Below are 21626 nucleotides of genomic sequence, written 5' to 3'. Positions count from 1 at the left end.
AATTTTACTTCAATAAAAAGGAAAATTAAATAAAAATGTAGGTAGAAAACTCACGAGGAGACAGAACTACTTGAGTGAAAACCAGTAGAAGCAATAGACAATAGACAAAGACCCATAACGGCTTCAGACATTGGAGCAATCAGACACACCTTCTTTTAAATCAGAGCAGTTGTAGGATTACAGAAACATTGTGCCAGAAGTTTAGAGTTCCCTTATTAAAGCTTCTCACACACAAATTTCCCTATTATTAAATTTTGCCTTTGTGTATTTTTGCTACACTTCATGAAACAATATTCTTATGCTATTAACTCTATCATACTATGTTGTGTTGTACAATTCTATGGGTTTGTGTGTGTGGTAACTTATATACAACCAAAAATTTGGCCTTTTTTTGCCCTTTTTGAATATCCAGTGCAGTGGAGTTTACATACTTAAAGGTGTACCTTCATCCCCATCATTGTCACAACTTATCCATCACCTCAAACAGAAACTCTATACCAATTAACCACTAACTGCCCTTTCCCGTCTCGCACTTGCCTCCTGGTAACCTGTATTCTAATTTTGATTTCATGAATATGTTTATTATGCTTATTTCATGTAAGTGAGATCACACAGTATTTGTCCTTTTGGGTCTGATTTATTTCACTCAACCTGATGCTTTCAATGTTCGTGTTGTCACGTGCATCAGAATGCCATTCTTTGCCCCCTGCCCTGAGATGGCTCCCTGGTCTGTTTGCTCGTTGTTAATTTTCTGCTTGTTGTTTTTGTTAGTTGTTTCATGCTCATTGTCTAATCGTTGTTTTTTGCTTGTTGTCTGCTCATTTTCTGTTTGTTTTTTCTTTAGAAAGCACTGTGAACAGAACCCGGGACCTCCCTTGTGGGAGGTAGGTGCTCAACTGCTTGAACCACATCTGCTCCCCATCATTCTATTTTTTATACAGCATTTTAAAATTCAAAATTTAAATAACCATCATGTATACCATACAGGATTCCCATACATCACCCCACCACCATCTTACATTGTTGCGATACATTTGTTACAAATGATGAAAGAACATCATCACAATATTACTGGTATCTACAGTCTATCGCTTATATTTGGTGTATTTTTCCCACAAACCATGTGTTAGTATTGTATATTTGTTATAGTTCATGGGAGAAAGTTTTCATATTTGTGCTGTTAACCAACCATCATTCATTATGAGGTTCACTGTGTTATATGGTCCCCTGCCTTTACGATTCACCCAAAGTGTACACTCAGTGGGCTCTCAATTTCATCAGAGTTGTGCTGTCATCAGCTCAGCCCACTTCAGAATGTTTTCATTACTCTAAAAGGAAGAATTTCATACCACCATTATTGACTATTAGCATTATATATTAATAGTACCTTCTTTGCCATTGTTGTAAAAATATTATGATACTACTGTTAACTATAGTCTATAGATTATATTAGTTGTATTTTCCCATATATTTCTATAGCATTAACACTTTGTAATAGAGGAATACTCTTGTATTTGTACTATTAACCACAATCATCATCCACCACTGAAATCACTATTATACAGTCCCTAGATTGTCTTCTAGCTTTCTTTTGATTGACATTAACCTCCCTAGACTACTGCTTTCAGCCACATTCACATTTATAAATTGGCACTGTTAATCGTATTCACTATAATGTGTTACCATCAAGTCTATCCATTTCCATACATTTACAATCTACCTTATCAAACATTCTACATACAGTTAGCATTAGTTCCTCCTCAATCCACGTTCTATCTCCTATAACCTATACTCTGTAGTTTAACTCTATGAATTTACTCATCATATTTAGTTCATATTAGTGATGCCATATAATATTTGTTCTTTTGTGTTTGGCTTATTTCATTCAACATAATATCCTCAAGGTTTATCCATGTTGTCACATGCATTCTTTTTTTTTATATTTATTTATTATTATTATTTTTAATTACATTAAAAAATATATATGAGGTCCCATTCAACCCCACCGCCCCCGCCCCCCACTCCCCCCACAGCAACACTCTCTCCCATCATCGTGATACATCCATTGCACCTGGTAAGTTCATCTCTGAACATCACTGCACCCCATAGTCAATGGTCCACATCATAGCCCAGACTCTCTCACGTTCCATCCGGTGGGCCCTGGGGGATCTACAGTGTCCCGTAATTGTCCGTGAAGCACTATCCAGGACAACTCCACGTCCCGAAAACGCCTCCACATCTCATCTCTTCCTCCCGTTCCCCACACCCAGCAGCCCCCATGGCTACCGTTCCCACACCCATTCCACATTTTCTCTGTGGACATTGGATTGGTTGTGTCCATTGCACACCTATGTCAAGTGAGTGTCACATGCATTCTGACTCCATTTCTTCTTACATCTGAAATGCGTTTCATCATTCTATATATCACATTTCGTTTATTCATTCTTCAATTGATGGACACTTGGTTTGCTCCCATCTTTCAGCAATCGTGAATAATGCTGCTATGAAAATTAATGTGAAAGTGTCTGTTCAAGTGCCTGCTTTCAGTCCTTTTGGGTATATACCCAGAAGTGGGATTGTCGGGTCATGTGGTAATTCTAAATTTAACTTTGTGAGAAATTGTCATACTGTTTTCCACAGTGGTTGCACAATTTTACATTCCCACCAATAATGGTCAAGTGTTCCTATTTTTCCACATCCTCTCCAGGACTCAGCCACACATTTTTAAATAACTGTTACTAAGTTCAAGGAGACAGAAGACAAGATGGAGAATTTTTGCAGATAACTGAAAATTACATAAAGAGACATCAGTGATTTGAAAAGGCCCAAATACAAATTTTAAAACTGAAAAATTAAAATAATTGAAAATAAGAACTCAATGAAAGAATTTAACAGCATATTAAATACAACTGAAGTAAGAATATGTGAAGTGGAAGATAGACCAGAAAGCATCCAGAATGAAGCATAGAGAGGCAAAAAAGTTGGGGCGGGGGGAATGGAAAAAGAGTATAAGAGACATAAGGAACATGGTATGTGGGAAGTTTAGTAAATATATTTAATTCAGAGTTAGAGAGGAGAAAGAGGATATATGAGGATATAATGACCAAGAATTTTTGTAAAAGTGGCTGAAAGATATGAATCTACAGATTTTAGGAGCCCAGTGAACTTCAAGGAGCATAAATAACAGGAAAACCACTATTGGATAAAACTGTCAGAGATCAAGAAGAAAAATCCTTGAAATCATCCAAAGGAGCAAGAAACTGACAATGTTAGTTAGTCACACTTTAACAGAAATAACCACATCCGAAGGTCCTATTTACAAAGCGGTCACGCTCACAGGGATGGAGTAAGAGTAACATGTTTTTCTGGGGCACATAGCTCAAAGCCCCCAGAGTGTATAACTTCTAAACTAACTAAAGAAAAGAAATAATGAAAATATTCAATCCAAAAGATGGTAAGAAAGGAAAGAAAAAAAAAAGAACATAAAATTTATGGGACAGAAAGAAAGCACATTGTACAATGGTAAGTATAAACCCATATACAGGGAGGCGGACTTGGCCCAGTGGTTAGGGCGTCCGTCTACCACATGGGAGGCCCGCGGTTCAAACCCCGGGCCTCCTTGACCTGTGTGCAGCTGGCCCACGCGCAGTGCTGATGCGCGCAAGGAGTGCCCTGCCACACAGGGGTGTCCACAGCATAGGGGAGCCCCACGCGCAAGGAGTGTGCTCGGCAAGGAGTGCACCCCGTAAGGAGAGCCACCCAGTGTGAAAGAAAGTGCAGCCTGCCCAGGAATGGCGCTGCACACACGGAGAGCTGACAAAGCAAGATGACACAACAAAAAGAAACACAGATTCCCGTGCCGCTGACAACAACAGAAGCAGACAAAGAAGAACACGCAGCAAAATGGACACAGAGAATAGAGAACAGACAACTGGGGAGGGGGGCCGGAAGGGGAAATAAATAAATAAAAATAAAATCTTAAAAATAAAAAAATAAAAAAACCCATATACATCTATAATTATATTTAACGCAAATGGATTAAATGTTCCAATGAAAAGCCAGAGATTGTCAAACTAAATTTTAAAATCAACTATTTTCTATTTGTAATTTATATCTAAACATGAAGGCAAAGTCCAGTTGAAAGAAAAAGGATGGCTAAAATATACTAGGCAAACACTGATCTCTCCAAAACTTGTGTCACTGTATTACCATCAAACTAGACTTTAAAGCAAAAACCATGAAATTTCTCATTTCATGAGGAATCTATAAAATTTCTAAGTTTAAATCTACCTAATTCATGGCCTAAAAAATATATCAAGCAAATTGGACTGAACTTGTGGGTTAATATGTATGCATATATTGTATAGCTCTGTCCACTTGGAGGGCTTACAGGAATGACACTCCAGTAGCAATGTGTATACCCAGTGCCCATATCTTGGTTTCTAATATAATTCTTCAATAAAGGGAACTAGGGCTCCATGGAAAAAGGGATGATTCTAGGCTGGGAGCAGGGAATATATAAGATGAGCCTGGAACATTCTGTACTGCCAGAAAGAAAGGAAGTGCTAAAACATAAAACAATGGAGACATGTCAGAGATCTACAGGAGAGTACCTGAAAAAGCCCCAATTACCAAAGCTGGAACAATTTTGAGCAACATAAGTAATGTATTATTTGATTATAACCCAAAGTATAAAAATAAGTATTGGTGAGTCTATATTGATATAAATAGCTGATTTAATAAATTAATAGGTGGAGGAGAAGAGATAAATGTCCCACAGGGAATAATTCAAATACATGTATGTAGACACTCCTCCCTCAAAAGGTGAAGCTTAACTCCCCACCCTCCTGAGTGTGGGCTGCACTTAGTGATTTGCTTGCAAAGGTAGAGTATGGAAGGGAGGTGGCAAAGTAACTTACAGTGGAGAAACTTGGAAAATACTACATTGGCCAGAGGATCAAGACTACTATCACGAGTAACAAGTCATGTTGATAATATGTATCTGTGACAGATTAAAGTTTTTGTGGATCCCAGAAAAGATCATGCTCTTGTAGTTAACCCACCCCTGTGGGTGTGGGGCCCTTTGCTTGGATTGGATTCAGTTGGAGGGACTTTGAAGGGATTGCTTCAGTGAGGCGTGACCCAGGGTGGGACTTGATCTTTTTCCTGGAGTCCTTTATATACAGAGGACTGAAAGCAGAGACAACAGAGAAAGAGCAGAGATGGAAAGAAGGAATCCAAGAGCAAAGAGAGGAACCCAGCAGAGAGGAGGCCACAGATGGGCCATCCAGAAGCTGAACAACAAGACCTGGAAGAGAAGCAGATGCCTCCATGTGCCCTGCCATGTGGATGGAGTCCAGGCTCGCCAGCAGCTGACCTTTGGTGAGATAGCACCTCTTATGATGCCTTGATTTGGCCATGTTCACTGCCTGAGAACTGTATGCATTTAACCTAGTAAATTCCCATGATAAAAGCCAACACATTCCTGATGCATTGCTCCTAGCAGCCTTTAGCAAACTAAAACATAATCCTTGATATGATGGGAGGAAGATAGCACCTCTCTGAGCTCCCTCTAAAAAAAGAAATAACCTCTGCATGATCATGAAAAAAAATCAACATCAAATAAACCCAAATTAAGGACCTTTCTACAAAATACCTGACAAGTACTCCTCAAAACGTTGAGCTCATCCAAGAAAGGTAAGTCTGAGAAACTGCAGACCAGAGGAGACTAAAGAGACATGAAGTCCAAACATAAGATGGTAACCTAGATGGGACCCTGAAACAGAGAAAGGATATTACAGTTAAACTAGTGAAATTCAAATAAAGTGTGGAGTTTAGTTAATTTTAAAAACTGAGGAAAGTTAAAGTGGCTCAAGAGACTGGGCTTCCGCTTACCACATGGGGGGTCCTGGGTTTGGTTCCCAGTGCCTCCTGGAGAAGGTGAGCTGGTGCAGCAGGCAGGCCTGGCAAGCTGATGCAGCAAGATAATGCAACAAAAGAGGCACAAAGAGGAAAGACAATGAGAGACACAACAAACCAAGGAGCTGAGGTGGCTCAGGTGGTTGAGTGCCTCTCTCCCACATGGAAGGTCCTGGGTTCAGCTCCTGATGCCTCCTAAAGAGAAGAGGAGCAGACACAGAAAGCCCACAGCGAATGGACACAGAGAGCAGACAGTGAGCACAAACAATGAGGGGGGAAGATAAATAAAATATATCTTTAAAAAGAAATTGAACTTCAAGGTGAGATAGATGAATGTACAACCATAATGAGAGATTTTAGCTCACCCCTTTCAGTAATAGATAGGTTTAAGCAAGCAAAAAAATCAGTAAGGAGATAAAAGATTTGAAAAATACTATTGTCTTTACCTAACTGACATATATAAAGCACTGCACCCAACAATTCAGAACGTACATTCTTTCAAACATCCATGAAACATTTACAAAAATTGACTATACACTGAACCATAAAGTAAGCTTCAACAAATTTGAACAGATTGAAATCATACCAAGAATATTCTCTGAGCACAGGGCAATTAAGTCATAAAATACTGAGAAAAAAAAAGTTTTGAAAATCCCCATATATTTAGAATTAAGAAATATACTTCAAAAAATTTTGGATCTAAGAAGAAATCATAACAGAAGTGAAGTATAACAAAAATACTGTGTATTGAAATTTGTGGGCTGGAGCTAAACAAAGCTTAGAGGAATATTAATAACAATGTTAGATAGAAAAGGGCTGAACTTTATCTAGTATCCAGTTCAGGAAGTTTTAGAAGTGGGATGCGGACTTGGCCCAGTGGTTAGGGTGTCCGTCTACCACACGGGAGGTCTGTGGTTCAAACCCCGGGCCTCCTTGACCCGTGTGGAGCTGGCCCATGCGCAGTGCTGATGCGCGCAAGGAGTGCCCTGCCACGCAGGGGTGTCCCCCGTGTAGAGGAGCCCCACGTGCAAGGAGTGCGCCCCATAAGGAGAGCCGCCCAGCGTGAAAGAATGTGCAGCCTGCCCAGGAATGGTGCCGAACACACGCAGAGCTGACACCACAAGATGATGCAACAAAAAGAAACAGATTCCTGTGCCGCTGACAACAACAGAAGCGGACAAAGACGACGCAGCAAATAGACACAGAGAACAGGCAATGGCGGGGAGGGGGGGGGAAGGGGAGAGACATAAATAAATAAATCTTTAAAAAAAAAGAAGTTATAGAAGTGCAAGCAAATAAATACAAAGTGAAGAAAACAAGAAAGGTAACAGCTGAAAATAATGAAACAGAACAAGAACAAAAAGTGATGGTCAACAACGACAAAAGTTGGTTCTTTGTAAAGACTCTATTAAAATTAATAAAACCTCTGGAAAAACTAAACAATATAAAAAAAGATACAAATAATTCAAGTTAGCATATCATTACAGATCATAAAGCCATTATAAAGATGAGATATTATAAACAAATTCTATGCCAATACATTTGAAAATTTAGATGAAATGAACAAATTAATAAAACACAACTTACCACAATTTATACAAAGAGAAATAAAAATGCACAGTAGCCCTATAACTAATAGAAAACAAAGCATCTCTAATTAAATACTTTCCTTAAAAAAAGTGCAAGTTAGCTTCACTGGAAAATTCTACCAAATGCCAAATTTTCTAAATTCTTCCAATGAAGAGTAAAGTAGTAAACTCATTGCAACTCATTTTATGAGGCTAATATGATCTTCCTAGCATGACTTGGCGAGGATATTATAAGAAAGAAAATTACAGATAAATTTCACTCACAAACATAATTACAAAAGTATTAAAAGCACTAAACAAAATATTAGCAAATAAATCCAGCAATAGATATAAAGGATAATTTATGGCCAAGTTGGTGTATTGCAGCAAAGTAAGGTTGGTTTAACAGTAGAAAACCGACAAATATAATTCACCACATTAATAGAATAAAGGAGAAGCAAAAGTTTTGATCATCTCAAGAGTGAAGAAAAAGCATTTGATAAAATTCAGTATCCATCATTTTGAAAAAATAGTTTTTTTTAAAATTTATTTTTATTTATTTATTCCCCCCACCTCTCGTTATTTGTGCTCATGGTCTGCTCTGTGTTCATCGTGTGCTTGTGTTCTTTTTAGGAGGCACCAGAAACCGAATCTGGGACCTCTCATGTGGGAGGGGACACCCAATAGCTTGAGCCACTTCTGCTTCCATTTTTTCTGTCTCTCATCATTGTGTTTCCTCAGAGTTTCCCCTCGTTGCATCATCTTTTTGAGTCACCTTGCCATGCCAGCTCACTGTCTTGCTTGTCTTCTTTAGGAGCACTGGGAACTGAACCTGGGACCTCCCATGTTGGAGGTGGGTACCCAACTGCTTGAGCCGCATCTGCTTCCCAAAAATAAAATTTTAACAAACTAGGTAAACAAAGAAACATCTTTAATTCAAGGGTATGTCCAAAACATAATTCTGTATGGTGAAATGATGAAAGTATTTTTTTTAAGATTGAGAACACACAAAGTATGCCCAGTTTGATCACTTCTATCCGCCATTGTAGTAGAGGTCAAAACAAGACAAAATTAAAGTATGAGGATTAGAAAAGAAGAAGTAAAACTGTCATTGTGAAGATGCGATTGTTTTATTTATTTTTTAAAAGATTTATTTATTTATTTATTTCTCTCCCCTTCCTTGATCTCCCCAATTGTCTGCTCTCTGTGTCCATTCGCTGTGTGTTCTTCTGTGCCTGCTTGTATTCTTGTTAGTGGCACCAGGAATCTGTGTGTTTTTTTGTTGCATCATCTTGTTGTGTCAGCTCTCCATGTGTACAGCGCCACCCTGGGCAGCTTCGCTTTTTTCGCGCTGGATGACTCTCCTTACAGGGCACACTCCTTGCGCGTGGGGCTCCCCTACACAGTGGACACCCCTGCATGGCACGGCACTCCTTGCGTGCATCAGCACTATGCATGGGCCAGCTTATCACATGGGTCAGGAGGCCCTGGGTATTGAACCCTGGTCCTCCCATGTGGTAGGCAGACACTCTATCCGTTGAGCCAAATCCACTTCCTGATATAATTGTTTTAAATTAATAGTCTCTAAGTTTTAGAACAGACTGATTTATAGATAAACTGAGCAAATAGTTTACCACTCTACTTAGCCCCACCTCAAACCACACACACAGTTTCCTCTATTATTAACATCTTGCATTTGTTAGAATTAATGAACTAACTTTGATATATTACTATAAATTTTTTAAAAGATTTATTTTTTATTTATTTCTCTCCCCCCAATACCCCAATTGTCTGCTTTCTGTGTCCATTCGCTGAGTGTTCCTCTGTGACCACTTCTATCCTTACCAGCGGCACTGGGAATCTGTGTTTCTTTTTTGTTGCATCATATGAAAACCAGCTTCAACCAGTTGGCCAGACCTGCACAGAAACCCCTGGCCATAGTCACTTAAACATGTTTAATTAACATGGTAAAATTCCCACCCTGGGGTGGAGTTTGATCTTGCAATGTATGTGCAAGCATGATTTCCTGTGCAGCGCCATTCTTGAGCAGGTGGCACTTTCTTTCGCACTGGGCAGCTCTCCTTACGGGCGCACTCCTTGCGTGTGGGGCTCCCCTATGCGGGGGACACCCCTGCGTGTCAGGGCACTCCTTGTGCACATCAACACTGCACATGGCCAGCTCCACACGGTTCAAGGAGGCCCGGGGTTTGAAATGTGAACCTCCCACGTGGTAGGTGGATGCCCTATCCCTTGGGCCAAGTCTGCTTCCCTATTACTATAAATTTAAGTCCATAGTTTACATTAAGGGGCTCAGCTCTTTATGTTGTACAATTCTCTGGGTTTTGACAAATGCATGATGTCCTGTATCCAGCATTACATTATTGTTCAGAATAGTTTTACTGCCCTAAAAAATCCCCTGTGAACCATCCATTCTTTCCTTTCACCTTCTCCCTGAGCCCCTTGAAACCACTGATTTTTTTACCGTCCTTACAGTTTTGCCTTTTCTATTATGTCACATATTTGGAATCAGTAGTGTGCAGTCTTTCAGATCGCCTTCTTTCACTTAGCAATATGCATGGAAGTGTTCTTCATGTCTTTTTGTGGCTTGATAGCTGCTTGGTTTCCTAGACTGCTTAAGCAAATACCATGGAATGGATCAGGTTAAAACTGAGAATTTATTCACTCCGTTTTGAGGCCAGGAAAATGTCCAAATCAAGTTATCATCAAGGCAGTGCTTTCCCTCAGAAGACCGATGTGCTAGGGCTACCAGTGAGCCTTCATCTTCTGTCATGTGGCAGCATCTCCTGGTCTCTTCCTTCTCTTCTGGGCTCCATTGCAGCTCTTGCTATCTGTGGCTCTCTCTTTCTGTCTGAATTGCATTCTCCTATGAAGGACTCCAGGAATAAAATTGAGACCCATCTGGTTTGAGGTGCACCACACCTTAACTGACATAACCTCATCAAAAGGTCCTACTTACAATGGGTTTACACCCATGTTAGGCCCCAAAACGGGGTTTTTATGAATAACCAGAGATTGGCAAGAAGAAAACTTCCACATGAGAGTTAGGTAAAACTCACATTTATTGTGTCTGCAAAATCAAGGAGCCAAGGTCTGCCTAAAGTGACTCAGACCTGACTCCCTGAGCTGCAGTTTCACTCTTGCTTAAATGCATAAGTTTCAATTTACTATCTGCTTTGATTATGCATTAGCTTTTATGCATAGAGATGAACATTCATAGCTAATTATATAATTATATGATTAGTATGTTCAGGAAGTCATGCTTGCACATACATTGCATGATCAAAAAAGGGGTAGATAACTCCACCCCAGGGTGGGAATTTTACCACGTTAATTAAGCAAGTTTTAGTGACGATGGCCAGGGGTTTCTGTGCAGGTCCAGTCAACTGGTTGAAGCTGTTTTTCACATGTCATTGCTCCAGTTGGATTTCCTTGACCACAAGAAATGGAATCTGGCACCAAGAGAGGATTGTATCTCATTACCATCTAATTTACATATAGCTCTTTCCTTTGTATCCCAGCAATAGGGAGAAAAAGAGGAACAAACAAGTTACTTTCAGGTATTCAGTCATTTCACCCTACATCCATCACACACAGAAATGGATTAACTTTAAGAGCATGTTTTTCTGGGGTACACAAAGCTTCAAACCACCACAATAACTTATTTATTTTTATTGCTGAATAATGTTCCATTGTATAGATATATCATGGTTTGTTAATCCACTCACCTGTTAAAGGATACCTTGATAATTTAGTTTTAGGTGATTATGAATAAAGGTGCTATAAACACTGTGTGCACATAAATTTTCAACTAAATTGAGTAAATATCTAGAAGTGCAATTGCTGAATTGTATGGTAAGACTGTGGTTAGCTATTTTAGAGACTGCCAGACTGTCTTCCAATGAAAGAAAGTTCTGCTTCTCCACATTCTCATCAGCATTTGGTATTGTTGGTGTTTTGGATTTTAGGCATTCTATTAAGTGTATAATGGTATCTTGATGTTTTAACTTGCAATTCCCTAATGACATTTAATATTGAACATCTTTTCATATGCTTATTTGCCATCTGTATATCTTCTTTAGTGAGGTGTCTGCTCATTTTTTTTTCTTCCATTTTGAAACTGGATAATTAATTTTCTTATTTTTATATTTTTAAGAGTTCTTTGTTTAAATGGGTACAAGTACTTTATCAGATATGTTTTGCAGATATTTACTACCAGTCTGTGCCTTGTCTTTTCATTCATAACAGTATCTTTCACAGAAGTTTTTACTTTTAATAAAGTCCAACTTATCAGTTTTTAAAATTAATGTACTTTTCGTGTTGTATTTAAAAACGCATCTATAATCCAATGTCATCCAGATTTTCTCCTGCACTATCTTTTAGAAATTTTATAGTATTGCATTTAAGTTTATGATCCATTTCAAGTTAATTTTTGTGAATCACGTATAAGGTCTAGATTTACTTATTTCTGTGGAGTAAAGCATTAACCCCACAGTTTTGGGGTTCAACCCTAGCACATATCAAAGAAAGGACTAGCCCCTAACTGGGTCCTGGGAGATCATCTCTAAGCCCTTAGAATATCCTCTCTGATAAGAGTGTCTTTGTAAACCTGGGGCCTTTGCCAGATAGTTTATGCAAGCAATAAGATTTATGGTGGGGGCCTTAGGACATACCATATCAATTTGACCTTTGCAGGGAATGGAGACAAAGTTCAGCCATTTGGATGCTCCATACTTATGTGATTTGCACCCAGTAAAAGCTCTGGACACCAAAGCTCAGGTGAGCTTCCCTAGTCAGCAATAGTTCATAAGTGTTGCAGACCATTGCGGGGAGAATTAAGCACTATCTGTACTATTTTTCTGGGAGAGTACAACCAGAAGCTTGTACCTGTTGTCCCCTGGACTCTCCCTTATGTTCCTTTTTCCTTTGCTGATTTTAATCTGTATTCTTTCACTTTAATAAACGAGTATAAAAGCTTTTCTGAGTTATATGAGTTCTTCTAGTGAACCATTGAAACTTAAGGGTGGTTTTGGGCACCGTTGACACAATGCCCAATTGTTTCAGCACCATTTTTTGAAAAGTCTATCCTATATCCATTGAATTGTCTTTGCTCCTGTCATAGATCAGTTGACTGTATTTGTGTGGGTCTATTGCTGAGTTCTCTATTCTGTTCCATAAATCTCTTCGTCTATTCTTCACCAATATCATGCTCTTATTTTATTTTTTTTAAGATTTATTTATTTCTCTCCCCATCCCCTTCACCTCCCCATTGTATACTCTCTTGTGTCCATTTGCTGTGTGTTCTTCTGTGTCCGCTTGCATTCTCATCAGGCAGCATGGGAATCTGTGTCTCTTTTTTGTTGTGTGATCTTGGTGCATCAGCTCTCCATGTGTGTAGCGCCACTCGTGGGTGGGCAGTGTGTTTTGCACAGGTCATCTCTCCTTGTGGTGTGCACTCCTTGCATGTGGGGTTCCCCTACACAGGGGGTACCCCTGCATGGCATGGCACTCCTTGGGCATGGCAGCACTGCGAGTGGGCCAACTCACCATGTGGGCCAGAAGGCCCTGGGTTTAAAACCTGGACCTCCCATATGGTAGGTGGGTGCTCTGTCAGTTGAGCCACATCCTCTTCCCATCCATTCTCTTGTTACGGTAGCTTCAGAGTAAGTGTTGAAGTCATGTAGAGTCAGTCCTCTGACTTTGGCTCTTCTTCAGTAATGTGTTGACTATTATGGGTATTTTGCCTTTCCATATAAGCTTTGGAATCAATTTGTCAATATCTATAAAATAACTTGATGTGATTTTGATTGGAATCATGTTGAATCAATAGACCAACCAAGTTGGAAAGAATTAACATCTTAACAAAATTGGTCTTCCTATCTGTGAATGTGGATTAGCTCTCCATTTATTTGATTCTTTGATTTTATCAGAGTTTTCTCATTTTCTCCATGTGGATTCTGTACATGTTTTTTTAGATTTATACCTAAGTTGTTTTTTATAGTGCAAATGTATTGGTATTGTGTTTTAAATTGTTCTTTGCTGATATATAGAAAAACAATTGATGTTTATATTCTGCAACCTTGCTACAATTGCTTATTAGTTTCAAGAAAGTTTTTGTTGCTTTTGATTCTTTGGGATTTTCCACATAGTCAATAATGTCATAAGCAAACAAAGACAGTTTTAGTCCTTCTTTCCCAATCTATATAACTTTTTTTAATCCTTTTCTTTTATTGCATTAGCTAAGACTTCTATTACAACACTGAATAAGAATGATAAGAAGGACGTCTTTGCCTTGTTCCTGATCTTAGGGGGGAAAGCATTTAGTTTCTCACCATTAAGTATGATGTTAGTTGCAGGTTTTTTGTAGATGTTCTTTATGAAATTGAGGAAGTTCTCCTCTAGTCCTAATTTTCTGAGAGTTTTGTCATGAATTGTATTAAGTGCTGTCAAATGCCTTTTCTGCATCTGTTGATATGATCATAAGATTTTCCTTCTTTAGCCTATTGGTGTTATAAATTACTTTAACTGATTTTTAAATGTTGAGCCAGACTTTCACACTTGGAATCAATCTTCTTGGTCATGGTGTATAGCAGTTTGGCATTATTTATGAATTCCAAAAATAGATATTAGATTATGTTTATAAACTGGTCTGCTCCTCTGGGCATATTAGATTATAGTGGAATCAAAGGTTTCACTTTTACTTGATTAAATAAGGATTGGGGCTTTGTTTGGGCCATGTCAGTAGGATGTTGAGTCCCTGCTCCACAGGGACTCACAGAAAAACTGTACTGCAGAGAAGGGATGTTGGAGTTCTGAGCTGGAGCCCTGGGAAGTAAACACAGAGAAGCAGATGTGGCAGAGGCCCCAGGAAGAGACAAGCCGTTAGCCTGATAGTCTATAGCTGGCCTTGTGGAGTGAGCAGAACAGCCAAGACTGAAGAGAAACAAGCCCTCGAAGAGAGATGAGACTTATCCCAGCCTACCGCTGATACTGGAAGAAGCTGGGACCACAGAGCCTTAAGAGGAAGAAGCAGCCTGAACCCTTGCAGCCATCTTGCTCCAACATGTGACAACAGACTTTGGTGAGGGAAGTAACTTATGCTTTATGGCCTGGTAACTGTAAGCTTCTACCCCAAATAAATACCCTTTATAAATACCAGCTGATTTCTGGTATTTTGCATCAGCACCCCTTTGGCTGACTAATACATGGTTTATAATGCTTTTCATATTTTGTTGGATTTAATTTGCTTATGCTTTATTAAGGATGCTTGTGTCTATGTTCATGAGAGCTATTGATTTGCAGTTTTCTTATAATATCTTTATCTGAATTTTAGTATTAGGGTAATACTTATAGAATGAGTTGGGATATGTTTTCTTTGCTTCTGTTTTCTGGAAGATACTGTAAAGAATTGGCTTCATTTTTTCCTTATGTGTTTGTGGTAGAATTCACAGGTGAAACCATCTAGACATGGTGCTTTCTTCTTTGGAGAATTTTTTTTGTTTTTAAAGATTTATCTATTTTTTCTTTTGTTGTGCATGCTTTGGGTATAAGGTCCAAGAAACCCCACCACCTATCACAAGGTCTTTAAGATGTTTCCCTACATTTTCTTCTAGTAGTCTTATGGTCCTGGCTTTTATATTTAGGTCTTTGATCTATTTCGAGTTGATTCTTTTATAGAGAGTTAGTAGGGGTCCTCTTTCATTCTTTTGGTTATAGATTTCTAGTTCTCCCAGCACCGTACATTGATGAGACTGTTTTTTTCCTGTTAACATGGACTTGGTAGGTTTGTCAAAAATCAATTGCCTGGGGAAGAGGCTGTGACCCAATCAGTTGGGCTCCCATCTACCGTATGGTATGTGAACCCAGGGCTTCCTTGTGAAGGCAAGCTGGCCCATGTGCTGCAGAGAGCTGATGGTCCATGTGGTGTGGAGAGCTGATGCAGCAAGATGACGCAACACAGGGAGACAAGCAGACACAGAAAAAAGAGGCAGCGAATGAACACAGGGAATAGACAGCAAAAAAAAAAAAAAGCTGCGAGGGGGGAAAATAAATCTTTAAAAAAAAATCAATTGACTCTATAGGTGATGGTGTATTTCTGGATTCTCAATTCTATTCCACTTATCGATATGTCTATCTTTATGCCAGCACCATGCTGTTTTGACCACTGTAGCTTTGTAATATGTTTCAAGGTCAGGCAGTGAAATTCCTCCCACACTGCTCTTCTTCTTTGGAATGCTTTTGGCTATTCAGGTGTACTTTCTCTCCCAAATGAATTCAGTAATTACCTTCTCTAATTCTGTAAAGTAGGTTGTTGAAATTTTGATTGGTATTACATTGACTCTATAAATCAGTATGGGTAAGATTGATGTCTTCAGAAATCCATGAACACAGAATGCCTTTCCATTTGTTTAGGTCATTTAAAATTTTCTTTTAGCATTGTTTTGCAGTTTTCTGCATATAGGTCATGTACATCTTTGGTTAAATTAATTCCTGGGAAGTGGTTGTGACTCAACTGATAGAGCATCTGCCTACCATATGGCAGGTCCAGGGTTCAAACCAGGGCCCCCTGACCCATGTGGTGAGCTGGCCCACGTGCAGTGCTGCTGTGCATAAGGAGTACTGTGCCATTCAGGGGTGTCCCCCATGTAGGGGAGCCCCATGCACAAGTTGTGCAGCCTGAAAGAAGAGCTTCCTTGCACACACAAAAAAGTGCAGCCCACCCAGGAGTGACGCCGTACACATGGAGATCTGACACAGCAAGATGACACAACAAAAAAGGCGACACAGTTTCCTGGTGTCACATGACAAGAATGCAAGTAGACATAGAAGAACACACAGCAAATGGACACAGAGAGCAGACAATGGGGGGGGTAAGGGAAGAGAAATAAATAAAATAAAATAATTAACTCCTAGGTATTGTTGCTATTGTTGCTATTGTAAATGCAATTTTCCCCTGATTTCCTCTGCAGATTGTTCAGTACTAGTGTTCAAAAACATTACTGATTTTTGTATGTTTATCTTGTATCCTGCCACTTTGCTGAACTCATTTATTAGCTCAAATACCTTTGTTGTGGACACTTTGGAATTTTCTAAGTAGAGGAGCATCTCTTCCACAAACAGTAACAGTTTTATTTCCTCTTTTCCTATTTGGATGCCTTTAATTTTTTTTTTTCTTGTCTAATTACCCTAGTTAGAACTTCTAATATAATATTGGATAACAATGGTGACAGTGGGCATCCTTGTTTTATTCCAGATCTTAGAGGGAAAGCTTTCAACATTTCCCCATTGAGTACAATATTGGCTGTGTTTTTCATATATGCCTTTTATCAGATTGAGGAACTTTCCTTCTATTCATATCTTTTGAAGTATTTTTATAAAAAAAAAAGATACTGGATTTTGTCAAATGTCTTTTCTACATTGATTGAGATGATCGTGTGTTTTTTTCCCTTCAATTTGTTAATATAGTGTATTCCATTGATTGATTTTCTTATGTTGAACCAGACTTGCATAACAGGAATAAATCCCAATTGGTCATGATGTGTAAGTCTTTTGATATGCTGTTGGATTCGATTTGCAAGTGTTTTGTTGAGAATTTTTGCATCTATGTTCATTAGAGAGATTGGCCTGTTATTTTCTTTTCTTGTGGTGTCTTTATCTGGCTTTGTATTAGGGTGATGTTGGCTTCATAAAATGTGTTGGGTATTTTTCTTTACTCTTCAATATTTTGGAAGAGTTTACACAGTATTGGTGTTAAATCTTTTTAAAATGCTTGGTAGAATTCACCTGTGAGGTCATCTGGTCCTGGACTTTTCTTTGCTGGGAGATTTTTGATGACAGATTCACTCTCTTTAAATGTGATTGGTTTGTTAAGTTCTTGTATTTCTTGTAGCATCAATGTAGGTCATTTATGTATTTCTAGGAATTGATTCATTTCATCTAGGTTGTCTAGTTTGTTTGGCATACAGTTTCTCTTAATATCCTCTTGTGGTACCTTTTACTTCTATGGGGTCAGTAACAACTTCCCCCCTTTCATTTCGCATTATATTTATTTGCATCTTCTCTCTTTTTTTCTTTGTTAGTCTAGCTAGTGTCTTTTTGTCTTTTTCCCTTTCTTCTTGGTTACCTGGCTAGAGGTTTATTAACTTTATTAATCTCTTCAAAGAACAAGTGTTTGGTTTTGTCAATTTTATTGATCTTCTCATAGAACCAAGTTTTGGTTTTGTTGGTTTTCTCTATTGTTTTTTTGTCCTCAATTTCATTTATTTCTGCTCTAATCTTTATTATTTCTTTCCTTCTGCTTGCTTTGGAATTTGTTTGCTGTTTTTTTTGTAGTTTCTCTAGTTGTTCAATTAAATCTTTGACTTTAGCTCTTTTTTTTTTTTTTTGGATATAGGCATTTAGGGCTATAAATTTTCCTCTCAGGACTGCCTTCGCTGTATCCCAAAAGTTTAGGTAAGTTGTATTCTCATTTTCATTTGTCTCAATATATTTATTGATTTCACTTGCAATTTCTTCTTTGACCCACTGATTATTTAGGAGTGTGTTGATCAGTCTCCACATATTTGCAAATTTACTTTTTTCCTATTTTTGATTTCTAGTTTCATTCTATTATGATCTAAGATGGTGCATTGTATAGTTTCAGTCTTTTTATATTTATTGAGAGCTGCATTGGGCCCTAATATGTGGTCTCTCTTGGAGAAGATTATTAATTATTGATTCAATTTCTTTTATATGTATTGGCCAATAAGATTATCTATTTCTTGTAAATTTTAACAGTTTGTGTCTTTTAAGGAATTGGTCCATTTTATCCAAGTTATCACATTTGTGGGTATAGAGTTATTTATTATATTCCTTCATGCTCCTTTTTTTAAAGATTTATTTATTTTTTATTTATTTCTCTGCCCTTCTCCCCCCTCCCCCTGTTGTCTGCTTTCTGTGTCCATTCACTGTGTGTTCTTCTGTGACTGCTTCTATCCTTATCAGTGGCACCAGAAATCTGTGTTTCTTTTTTGTTGCATCATCTTGCTGTGTCAGCTCTCTGTGTGTGTGGTGCCATTCCTGAGCAGGCTACACTTTATTCCACGCTGGGTGGCTCTCCTTATGGGGTGCACTCCTTGCGCATGGGGCTCCCCTATGCAGGGGACACCCCTGCATGGCAGGGCACTCCTTGTGCGCATCAGCATTGAGCATGGGCCAGCTCCACATGGGTCAAGGAGGCCCAGGGTTTGATCCGCAGACCTCCCATGTGGTAGGCAGACGCCCTATCCATTGGGCCAAGTCTGCTTCCCTCATGCTCCTTTTAATGTCTGAGGGATTGGTAGGGATGACCCCTGTTTCATTTCTGATATTCATAATTTGTGTCTTTTTCCCTTTCTTCTTGGTTACCTGGCTAGAGGTTTATTAACTTTATTAATCTCTTCAAAGAACAAGTGTTTGGTTTTGTTAATTTTCTCTGTTGATTCCCTACTTTCAATTGCACTGATTTCTACTCTAATTTTTATTTATTTTTTCTGCTTGCTTTGGACCTATAATGTTATTTTTTCTCTAGTTTCCTAAGGTAGAAGCATACATTTTTTATTTTAAACTTTCCTCTTTTCTAATATATGCATTCAACGCTATAAATTTCTCTCTAAGTACTGCTTTTGCTGCATCCCACAGATTTTGATAAATTGTATTTTCATTTTCATCTAGGTCAAAAAAATTTTTTTTAATTTCTCTTGAGATTTTTTGTTTGGCCCAGGTGTTATTTAGAAGTGTGTTGTTTAATATCCAAATATTTTAGAATTTCCCAGGTATCTTTCTCTTATTGATTTCTAGTTTAATTCCATTGTGGTCTGACAACATATTTTGTATAATCAGTATTCTTTTAAATTTGTCAAGGTTTGTTTTATGGCCCAGAAGTTGGGTCTATCTTGGCAAATGTTCCATGTAAATATGGAAATAATGTGTATTTTGCTGTTGTTGGATGAAGTACTATAAATGTCAATTGATTAATAATGCTATTCAGTTAAGCTGTACTCTTACTAATTTTCTGCTTCCTGGCTCTGCCAGTTACTGGTAAAGGGTGTTAAAGTCTCCAGCTATAATAGTGAATTTATCTATTTCTCCTTGCAGTTTTCAGTTTTTGCCTGTTTTATTTCCTTTTGTTTTTTTAATTGTAGGAACTTTATACAACAAAAACTTTCCCTTCTCAATTACTCACAAGCCTGACATTCAGTGGGATTAATCATATTCACAATTTTGTGCTACATTCATCAGTTTCCGTTACTAAAACATTTCCATATTCCTCAACAGAAACCCTACACCTGTTATGCCTTAAGTCACCATTCCTCCTGCTCCCAACCCCTGGTAACCTGTACTCTAATTTCTGTCTCTATGAGCTTGCATATTTTCCAGTATGTTCTTTGTAGTTACCATGGGGCTTAAATTACCAACTTTACTTCACTAGTAGGCCCAAACTATGTTCCTATACCTCTACATCCTCCTCCCTTTACATAGTTTTGCCACGTTTATACTCATGTGTATATGAGTCCCAAACCACTGATTTATCATTATATTTTAAGTATTTGCCTTTTGCTTTTTTATTTTTATTTTTTAAAGATTTATTTAATTTATTTCTCTCCCTTTTCCCCCAATTGTCTGCTGTCTGCTCTCATTGTGTGTTATTCTGTGTCGCTTGCATTGTCAGGCAGCATCGGGAAACTGCATCTCTTTTTTGTTATGTCATCTTGCTGCGTCAGCTCTCTGTGTGTACGTTTCCACTCCTGGTTGGGCTGTGCTTTTTTCATGCAGGGCAGCTCTCCTTGTGGGGTGCACTCCTTATACTTGGGGCTCCCCTATGCAGGAGCACCCCTGTGTGGCATAGCACTCCTTGCATGCGGCAGCACTGGGCATGGGCCAGCTCACCACACTGGTCAGGAGGCCCTGGGAATGGAACCCTGGACCCTCCATATGATAGGCGGATACTCTATCAGTTGAACTATGTCCACTTCCCAGTATTTGCCTTTTAGATCCTGTTAGAAGTAAAAACTGTAGTTAAAAATCCAAAGTACAATAGCACTGGCATTTATATTTCCCCATGTCATCACCCTGACAAGTCATCTTTATTTCTTCATGCAGCTTTAATCTATTGTCTGTTATCCTTTCCTTTCAGCCTGCAGAACTCTCTTTAGGATCTTATGTAGGGCCAGTCTAGCAGTAACAAACTCCCTCAGCTTTTGTTTATCTAGGAACGTCTTAATCTTTCCCTCATTTTTTTCATTAAAAATTAATTCAAGTAGGGAAGTGATTTGGCTCAACATGGGAGGTCCAGGGTTCAAACCCAGGGCCTTCTGACCCGTATGGTGAGCTGGCCCATGTGCAGTACTGATGCACACAAGAAGTGCCATGCCACTCAGAGGCGTCCCCCGCATAGGGGAGCCCCACGTACAAGAATTGAGTCCCGTAAGGAGAGCTGCCCCACACGAAAAAAGTGCAGGCTGCCCAGGAGTGGTGTTGCACACATGGAGAGCAGATGCAGCAAGATGATGCAACAAAAAAAAGATGCAGTTTCCCAGTGCCACTGACAAGAATACAAGTGGCCACTGAAGAATATACAGTGAATAAACACAGAGAGCAGACAACTCATTAAAGTGTATCATTCATATATGAACATACATAAACAATTAAATGCATAGTAAAAGTTGTGAACTTACAAAAACATGCTTAATAGCATACAGAGCTCCCATATAGCATCATACCACCAATAATTTTCTCCCTCATTTTTGAAATATATTGTTGCTGGACATAGAATTCTTGGTTGGCAGTTTTGCTTTTAGCATTTTATTTTATTTTATTTTATTTTATTTTATTTTATTATTTTATTTTATTTTATTTTTAAAAAAGATTTATTTATTTATTTATTTATTTCTCTCCCCTTCCCCCTCCCCATCCCCAACCCTGGTTGTGGCACCATTCCTGGTCAGGCTGAACTTTATTTCGCGCTGGGCGGCTTTCCTTATGGGGCGCACTCCTTGCACATGGGGCTCCCCTGCGTGGGGATACCCCTGTGTGGCAGAGCACTCCTTGCGCACATCAGCAATGCGCATGGGCCAGCTGCACACATGTCAAGGAAGTCTGGGG

This window comes from Dasypus novemcinctus, chromosome 13 (assembly GCF_030445035.2).
Source record: "Dasypus novemcinctus isolate mDasNov1 chromosome 13, mDasNov1.1.hap2, whole genome shotgun sequence".
Lineage (NCBI taxonomy): Eukaryota > Metazoa > Chordata > Mammalia > Cingulata > Dasypodidae > Dasypus > Dasypus novemcinctus.
Note: the sequence above shows the minus strand (reverse complement) of the source record.